The sequence below is a fragment of the Anomaloglossus baeobatrachus genome, chromosome 3, assembly GCF_048569485.1.
Source record: "Anomaloglossus baeobatrachus isolate aAnoBae1 chromosome 3, aAnoBae1.hap1, whole genome shotgun sequence".
NCBI lineage: Eukaryota > Metazoa > Chordata > Amphibia > Anura > Aromobatidae > Anomaloglossus > Anomaloglossus baeobatrachus.
In genome coordinates this window covers 411,972,067-411,981,519 of record NC_134355.1, presented here as the reverse complement: position 1 = coordinate 411,981,519, position 9,453 = coordinate 411,972,067, and positions in this window count along the sequence as shown.

The window sequence follows — 9,453 nt, the reverse complement described above, 5'->3', positions numbered from 1 at the left end:
TTTCCGTTTTTGCGGTTTCAATTTTTCCTTTTTCCTCCACTTCCCAGAGCCATAACTTTTTTTATTTTTCTGTCTTCATAGACATATGATGGAGTTTTTTCAGGGTCGTCTTGTACTTTTGAATGACACCGTTCATTTTATCACATAGTGTACTAAAATACACTATATGGTGAAAGGCCCTGGCAATATGATTCTTCTATCAGTCTGATTACAGTGATACCATACAGTGATACCAAACATGTCAATTTTTTTTTTACTTTTTTAGTGGTGGGAAAAAAAACAAACTTGGGGGGGTTTCGTTGCCATTTTCTGAGATCCATAATGTTTTAATTTTGTAGACAATCGAGTTGTGTTATGGCTTATTTTTGTTGGGCACAACACCATTGTTTGTTTACACCATTCTGGGATAGATATGACGATTTGATTGTTACAGCATTTTTATGGTATTGCAGAGACCAAGAAAATGACATTTTGGTTTTCATGAATGTTTTCCATTTACAGTGTTTACCACTGGGTTAAATAATGTTATATCTTGATAACTGCGACTTTTCTGAATGTGGTGATACCATAGACTACTCATTTTTTATTATCTTTATTTTAACCATTCACTCCCTGCTAGTTTTCACCTTTGACCAAGCCAATTTTTTCGTGACACATTGTACTTCAAGTTATTGGTAAATTTAGGATGATATTTGTTTGAGAAAATATTTGGTGAAAAATTTTCCAAAATTTTAATTTTTAATGTCCTTAAGCCAGAGAGTTAAATGACACAAAATAGTGAACAAACATTTCCCACATGTCTACTTTACATTAGCACAATATTTCAAACATTTTTTTTGTTAGGAAGTTGGAGGGGTTAAGTTTAATCAACAATTTGACTCTCTAGACCCCTAGGTGGGCGTTTCCTTCCACCTGGTCCCGCCCACTGGTGTGCCTGTCCTGCTTTGGGGGGGTGACTAGGGTTTTGTTGGCTTGGTGTAACCCTGTGAGGGAGGGTGTTGTGCAGGGGTCTATTTGTGTGTGACCACTTGGCGGCGCCAGGGCGTCACACTTTTCCTACCTGCAGATATTCTGTATCTGATGCAATTGTGCCACCCCCATGCCTGTAGCAGCCGGGCTGCTCGGATCTGGACCCGCTGTGTGTGGCTCGAGGGATCCTCCGGACCCGGTGGTCACGCGGACACGCCAAATGAAAAGGGGGACGTAGTTGTACTGGCTTGACCGTACTCAGTTCGTGATGCCACCCAGGGTGCGTGGGGAAGTGGGACACCACCCCTGTTGTTGTGGGACACCCAGGGGAGATGTAGTGGCAGCTGGATGTTAACCCCTCCGTGGGTAGGGATGGTTGGCCCGGGACCCAGTGTCTCTGTGCAGGGTATGGCAATGGCAGGGTCCTGCGAGCCCGGACGTATCAGGGGATGGTTGGTTACTCACACTTGTGTGATTCATATAAGTCTTTTGGTAAACCAACGTGCTGGTGGCCGGCCTCCACGACCGGTTTTACTTTGGTCCCCCACCCGGGCTGGTGGTCGCCGTCTTTCCCCTCTGCACTGGTGTTTGTAGATAGGACTTCCCAGTTTGGAACACGGGAGTCCACTCCCGGTTTGTTGTGTACCTGAGGAGCCGTGCCTGTTATGCACGGGCCTGTGTGTGACTACCTGGTTTTGCCAGGGCGTCACACACGTCTATGGGGAAAATCTGCACAGAGAAATTTAGTGTACCCGCAGGAGAAATGGACACGCTGCGGATCTGAGACACGCACCATGATCAGATTACACTGAGAAGCCCAGTGGCCGGAGAGGTCTATAAATCCTTCCACTTTGCTGTAAGCAGCATCAAAACTCACCAAACATTAATCATGGGAACGTTGTCTGACACTTCAGACATCAAATAATGTTAATTTCTTACAGGCGCCTGTGGCCCTGTGGCGCCCTGGACAAGCCAGGACGTCACAGGTACTGCAACAACACACCCCACACCCCGGTTAGGCACATCAGTCACACACAAATCCTTGTTGCCTCCCTCCAGGGGCTGATGTCCACACCAGGTGGCGTGGAGCCAGGCGGTTGGCCCCACCCACTGAGGAGTTCACAGTCCTGGAGGTGGGAAAGGAAGTCAGAGTAGTGGAGTGAGGGAAAGTGAAAAGAGAGGAGTGAAGTGGTAGTGGAGCAGACTGACCGTGTCCGGGTACGTGGCCCGGGCACCTAAGAGCAAGGTTGGCAGACGGTGGTGACCGTCTGCAGGAGAGGCCGATCGACGCGGAACCGTAGGACCGGGGTCGGGCGGTGGCCTGCCGGTACCGAACCGGGGAGCAAAGAGAAGCCAGCACCATTCGGCAGGGCCTACGGACCCCGACCAGGCTTGGAGTCGCTGTTAAACCGGTCAAATCTGTTAGCGACGGGAACCTCCGGGGTTTCCCAGCAACAAAGACCCGATTGAAGGCAACCGCTCAACCAGAGAAGGGAAATACAGTCACCGCCAAGGCTACAATTCCCAGGGTCAGAGCCTGCGGGCAAAAGGATCTCCTCCGGCATCTATCCAAGCTGGGGAGCGGGTTACCGGTGGGAAGCCATTGGAACCGAAGGAACTTTACAGGTGCAGGGAAAGGCAGTCACCACCAACCTACCGGGAGTGACCACCGCAGCCGCCTGCGGGACCCGTCCATCCAGCCGTTTGTTTTACCAGAGACTCCGTATATGTTATTGGCTGAGTGAGTACCACCGTGCCGTCTTGCACCGCGCTGCCCCCGCGACCCTGCACCTCACCAAACCCTGCCATCCACATTCCCGTCACCTCACCGGGCCCCGGGACCACCAAAACCCCCTACCCACGGAGGGGAGAGAAACATCTCGGCTGCTCCCTGTCATCGCTTCCGGGATCCCCGTCCAGAGCAGCGGTGGTGTCCCAACCTCACCACAAACCGTGGGTGGCATCACGGACCGACTTCCCAAACCCCAAAAACCATCCCCTTTCACTCACGGGCGAGGAGCGCCGCTCGAGTCCCCGGATCCGGCCCACCGCTCGAGCCACCGAGCAGCAAGCAGCAGCAGCGCCGGACCCGAGCGTGGTAGTGAGCGCAGCGGCCCCCTCCCCGCCCGCGACACGCCTACCTTCAATTCATCTAAACAAACATCATGAATTACTGTAAGAGAAATATGTGGCTGACCCCTGGCATTGCCCAGCAAAATCAGCAGCTTACTGGAGAATACAGAAGGCTTCAAAAAACTCAGGTTAAAGAGGTATTCTCATCTCCAAGATCCTATCCCAATATGTAGTAGGTGTAAAAATAATAATAATAATAATAGCAAATACCTCCACGTAGAAATGTAGTATAGTTCTTCTGATTATCTATGTTTCTTACCTCATGTGCAGGGAATTGCAGCTTAGGTGCTTGTGATCGTCACCATGGAAACTTAAGTAACTGGCTGTCACCATATGAGTGAGCTGTAACCATGGATAACTAAGCTACTGTAATTACCTGCACATGAGGTAAGCGACAGCGAATCAGGAGACCTATATTATATTTCTGATTGGAGGCATTAGCGAATATAATTATTTTTACACCTACTAAATATTGGGACAGGATCTTGGAGATGGGAATACCTCTGTAAAGCCTGCTTTACACGTTGCAATTTCGCATACGATATCGTATTTGATTTACAACGCCCCCATCGTATATGCGGCACGTTCAATTTGTTGAACGTGCCGCACAAACGATTAACCCACGTCACACGTACTTACCCGTCCATACGACCTCGCAGTGGGCGGCGAACATCCACTTCCTGGAGTGGGAGGGACGATCGGCGTCACATAGACGTCACGCGGCAGCCGGCCAATAGAAGCAGAGGGGCGGAGATGAGCGGGACGTAAACATCCCGCCCACCTCCTTCCTTTCGCATTGTCAGCCGGGAGCTGCAGGACGTAGGTAAGATCTGTTCATCGTTCCCGGGGTGTCACACAGTGCGATGTGTGCTACCTCGGGAACATTGAACAACCTGCCATTCAATTTTAGAGAAAGGTACGATGTGTATGCGATGAACGGATTTTCCGTACCTGTCACACCCTGCAATGTACCTTACAATGCCGGATGTGCGTCACTTACGACGTGACCCCGCCGACACATTGTAAGATACATTGCAGCGTGTAAAGCGGGCTTAAGGCCAAACACAATGAGAGAATCACTGATGCTGATCACCACTGTGTTTTCTAGTTTGTTAGACAATCACTATTTTTTTTAGAGGAAATGCTTAACCCCCATAAACCTGAGCGGCCATTAGAAATGTAAAGGTGTAATTTCACCAACATATCTACCATGTCACCCGGGATGAGTGTTAATGGTGACACACACACACCACATTGCAGTGTCTCAGAATCTGCTATTTCTCCACTGTCATTTATTATATTATTTAGAATTATTAATGTCGCGGGTGGGGAGGACGCCGCTACGCTCGCTAACGCTCGGGTCCGGCGCTGCTGCGATGGCTGCTCGATGGCTCGAGCGGTGGGCCGGATCCAGGGACTCGAGCGGCGCTCTTCGCCCGTGAGTGAAAAGGGGGGTAGTTTGGGTTTGGGGATTTGGTCCGTGATGCCACCCACGGTTTGTGGTGAGGTTGGGGCACCACCGCTGCTGGTGACGGGTCTCCCGGGAGCGATGGCAGGGAGCAGCTGGGTTGTTGTTTTCCCCCTCCGTGGGTAGGGGTTGGTTGTCCCGGGGCCCGGTGAGGTGACGGGGGCGTGCAGGGTTGGTGAGGTGCAGGGTCGCGGGGGCAGCGCGGCGCGGTGCCGGATGGCACAGTTGTACTCACTCAGCCACAAAGATATGCAAAGTCTCTGGTAAAACAAATGGCTGGATGGACGGGTCCTGCAGCCGGCTGCTGTAGTTTCTCCCGGACGGTTGGTGGTGGCTGCCTTTCCCTGCACCTGTGTGTGTTTGTTCGGTCCCGGTGGATTCCCACCGGTAACCCGCTCCCCGGCGTGTATGTGTGCCAGAGGAGCCCCTTTTGCCCTCCGGCTCTGGCCCTTGGAACTCTAGCTGGGGCGGTAGCTGTATTTCCTTTTGCTGGTTGGACGGTTGCCTTCAATTGGGTCTTGGCTGTTTGAAAGCCCTTGGGGTTCCGGTCACTAACGGATTTGACCTTTAACAGCAGCTCCAAGCCTGGTTGGGGTCCGCAGGCCCTGCCTGAGTGTGCTGGCTTCTCTTCGCGCCCCGGTTCGGTACCAGCGGGCCACCGCCCGACCCCCGTCCTACGGTTCCACGTCGATCTGCCTCTTCTGCAGACGGCCACCACCGTCTGCCAACCTTGCTCTTGGTGCCCGGGCCACACACCCAGACACGGTCAGTCTGTTCCACCACTACCACTTCACTCTCCTCCACTCTGAACTGATCTCAACTCAACTGACTTCCTTTTCCCGCCTCCAGGACTGTGAACTCCTCGGTGGGTGGGGCCAACCACCTGGCTCCACCCCACCTGGTGTGGACATCAGCCCCTGGAGGGAGGCAACAAGGATTTTGTGTGTGACTGATGTACCTATCTCAGGATGGGGGTGCATGTTGTAGTACCTGTGACAACCTGGCTAGTGCAGGGCGCCACATTAATAATAATAAAAAATACAGAAAATAATAAAATCCATGTATTGTTTATTTTTTGGGGTGAGGGGTTCAAAAGAGATTATTCCAGAATTTTGCCATTAAGGGCTTTGAAAAGTTGCACTTTTTTTTCACAACGCAGGAGATGTGTAAGAAGTTTGCAACTTTTGGAGTGAGGCTCACGCCAGTTTTCAGATGTTCCTGACTCATTAAAGGATTTTCCCCACAAACAAAGTCAATTTTAATCCATAGATCTTGGATTAATAATAATTTCCACAATTGGACGTGTTTAAAAAAAAAGTTCCTGTTCTGAGATAATCTTATATATGTGCCCCTGCTATGTACTGTGTAATGGCCGTGTCTGACCGTACAGGGACATGGTGTGATCATACCACAGCTCCTGGGCAGGGGAGAAAGCAAATGGGAGTATACAGACAGTACAGCACGGGATCACAGCTTACCTCAAAGAAAGAATTTTTGATCCCGTACTGTAATGTCTTTAATACTCTTTTGCTTTCTCCCCTGCCCAGGAGCTGTGGTATGATCACACCACGTCCCTGTACGGTCAGACACGGCCATTACACAGTACATAGCAGGGGCACATATATAAGATTATCTCAGAACAGGAACTTTTTTTTTTAAACATGTCCAATTGTGGAAATTATTATTATTCCAGGATCTATGGATTAAAATCAACTTTAAAATTAAACTTTGTGGGGAAAATCCTTTAATGAGTCAGAAGCATCTGAAAAGTGGTGTGAGCCTCACGCCGAAGTTACAAAATTATTGCTCAACTCCGATCTATTGATCATAATGAACTTTGCCCATGGGAAAATCTCTTTAAGAGACATACGCCTCCCAAAGAATCAAACCGGTCTGACTCCAGCACGACCCCTCATCAAGACTGGCATCATAACCGTTAATCCTGATGAATTGGGGAATAAATCTTTACTTGAAAGCTTTAAATGGAAGAGAAAAGTGGTGTCTGCAGAGAGGAGGTCATGTGACTGGCAGGTGCCGGCAGGTGAGTGGCAGTTACTGGTCACTACGGCAACTGAACACTTCTTGGATTGAGAGTTTTACATTTTGCAGGATTTCCAGGATTACACCACACTTTACTGATCATCGTGTGGTGAGTATCATTCTTTGTACCCCATGTACAGTACATACAGCACAATACACTCACATCACACAGTCTATATGCACAGAGATAAGGAGAGAACTGGTCCCATGACTTGGAAGGAGCTGTATAACTTATTTCTAATGTGAATCTTAATGAAATCCTCTCAGCAGATAAAACTCTGCAGATAAATGCTGTGTTACATAACGTGTGGCCGTCTAATTGGAAAAAGGAAAACAATGAATTTCTCTTCTCCCTGCAGCCGCTCACTTCCAGCTCTTGGGGCGGCCCCAGGGCAGTGACCAGTCAGCGATCACTACACAGCGAGCGATGGGTGAGATTACACAGCCCTCACTGTGTGGTGATCACTGACGGATCACTGCCCTGGCACCGATGATTGGAAGTGAGTGGTTGCAGAGAGAACATCATTTTTTTTTCTCCCTGAGTCACACTTCCTATTACATTGCTGCACATGGTTAAACCAGTATTTATCTACAAATAGCTCCTTTACCTGCAGATTACTGGCATTTTATTGCAGACACTTTTCCTTCTACGGCAGTATACCCCTCATGTTTTAAGTTTTGTTGGAAACTGATGATAAGACTATTTACATCATATGCAGACATTTGTTTAATGTATACACTATTTATGTGTTTGTTAAAATAACTCGTATAGAATAATTGTATTAAAGTAATCATTTTCTACCTACAACCTCTCCAATTTTTTCTTTAATTCCTTTTCTTCTTTCTTTCTCCTCCTCTTCCTCTGTGTTGATTGAGGATGGGAAAAGAATACATAAGTGCTGTAAAGTGTACGTGTTTGTACAAAACTTTTATTAAATAACCAATAAAGTTACTATTAAATTAAGAAAATTAAAATGTTAATTGTATACATTTTTTCTGCTATGGATTCCTGAGGTGACAGATGCCCCTGTGTATTATTGGTCATAGGATATGCTTTGCTTATACAGTATGTCTCAGTATATACATTAACCTTGACAATGTGCACGATTTCCGTTTTTGCGGTTTCAATTTTTCCTTTTTCCTCCACTTCCCAGAGCCATAACTTTTTTATTTTTCTGTCTTCATAGACATATGATGGGGTTTTTTCAGGGTCGTCTTGTACTTTTGAATGACACCATTCATTTTATCACATAGTGTACTAAAAAAAGAATATTCCAATTGCGGTGAAATTAAAAAACATAATTTTGGCATTGGGATTGTTTTAATGGCGTACACTATATGGTAAAAGGTCCTGGCAATATGATTCTTCTATCAGTCTGATTACAGTGATACCAAACATGTCAATTTTTTTTTTTTACTTTTTTTAGAGGTGGGAAAAAAAAAAACCAAAACTTGGGGGGGGGGGGTTTGTCGCCATTTTCTGAGATCCATAATGTTTTAATTTTGTAGACAATCGAGTTGTGTTATGGCTTATTTTTGTTGGGCAAAACGCCATTTTTTGTTTACACCATTCTGGGATAGATATGATGATTTGATTGTTACAGCATTTTTATGGTATTGCAGAGACCAAGAAAATGACATTTTGGTTTTCATGTTTTGGTTTGAATGTTTTCCATTTATAGTGTTTGCCACTGGGTTAAATAATGTTATATCTTGATAACTGCGACTTTTCTGAATGTGGTGATACCATAGACTACTCATTTTTTATTATCTTTATTTTAACCCATTCACTCCCTGCTAGTTTTCACCTTTGACCAGGCCAATTTTTTCGTGACACATTGTACTTCAAGTTAGTGGTAAATTTAGGATATTTGTTTGAGAAAATATTTGGTGAAAATGTTTTCAAAATTTTAATTATGAATGTCATATAACTCTCTGGCTTAAGGACACAATATAGTGAACAAACATTTCCCACATGTCTACTTTACATCATCACAATATTTCAAACATTTTTTTGTTAGGAAGTTGGAGGAGTTACGTTTATCAACAATTTCTCATTTCTCCAACAAAATTAACAAAAATATTTTTAGGGACCACATCACATTTGAAGTGACTTTGAAAATACCCAAAACTCACACCATTACAATAACAGCACCCCTCAAACTGCTCAAATCCATATTCAACATAGGTAAGGATGGTTGACCTCGGGGAGATCAACATCCAACACCGCGGAGACACAATCACGTGTTTCTCAATGCAGTGACACTAGAACAAGGCCCCCTGGGAAAATATGCAAAATAAGAATGCCACAGAGACACCATCACATGTTTCTCAATGCTGGCACGTATTAACCCTGTAGGTGCTTCAAAGGAAATAAGGCAATGTGGAAGGAATAAAAAAAAATGAAAATTTCTTTCCCACAAAAATGTTACTTTAGCCTCAAGTTTTCCATTTTCACAAGGGTAACAGGAGAAAATGCCATGACCTATTCCCAACATTGCCTGTACTGGGTACATCCTGACAGTCAGTGTGCTCCCAACCAAGAACATACCCAGTAAGTCCTGGCAGTAGCGGGAGCATGGGAGATATGCCCACGAGATCGCTGCCGGAGACTGCGTATGCAACAGCCAAGCCCCGTCTCACAGCCAGGGATGGTCTCAACTGTGTTTAACCTTCTAAATGCTGCAATTGCTATCGGGCAGGTTTGAGGGATTATTTCCTCTCCCCTCCGATTGGTACCTCCACAAAGTGATATAGTCAGGGCCTAATTGTTGCCATGCTTGAGGTAGTCATGATGACCTCCGGGTCAGCAAAGTACAGAAAGCCTCTGGGATAATACCAGG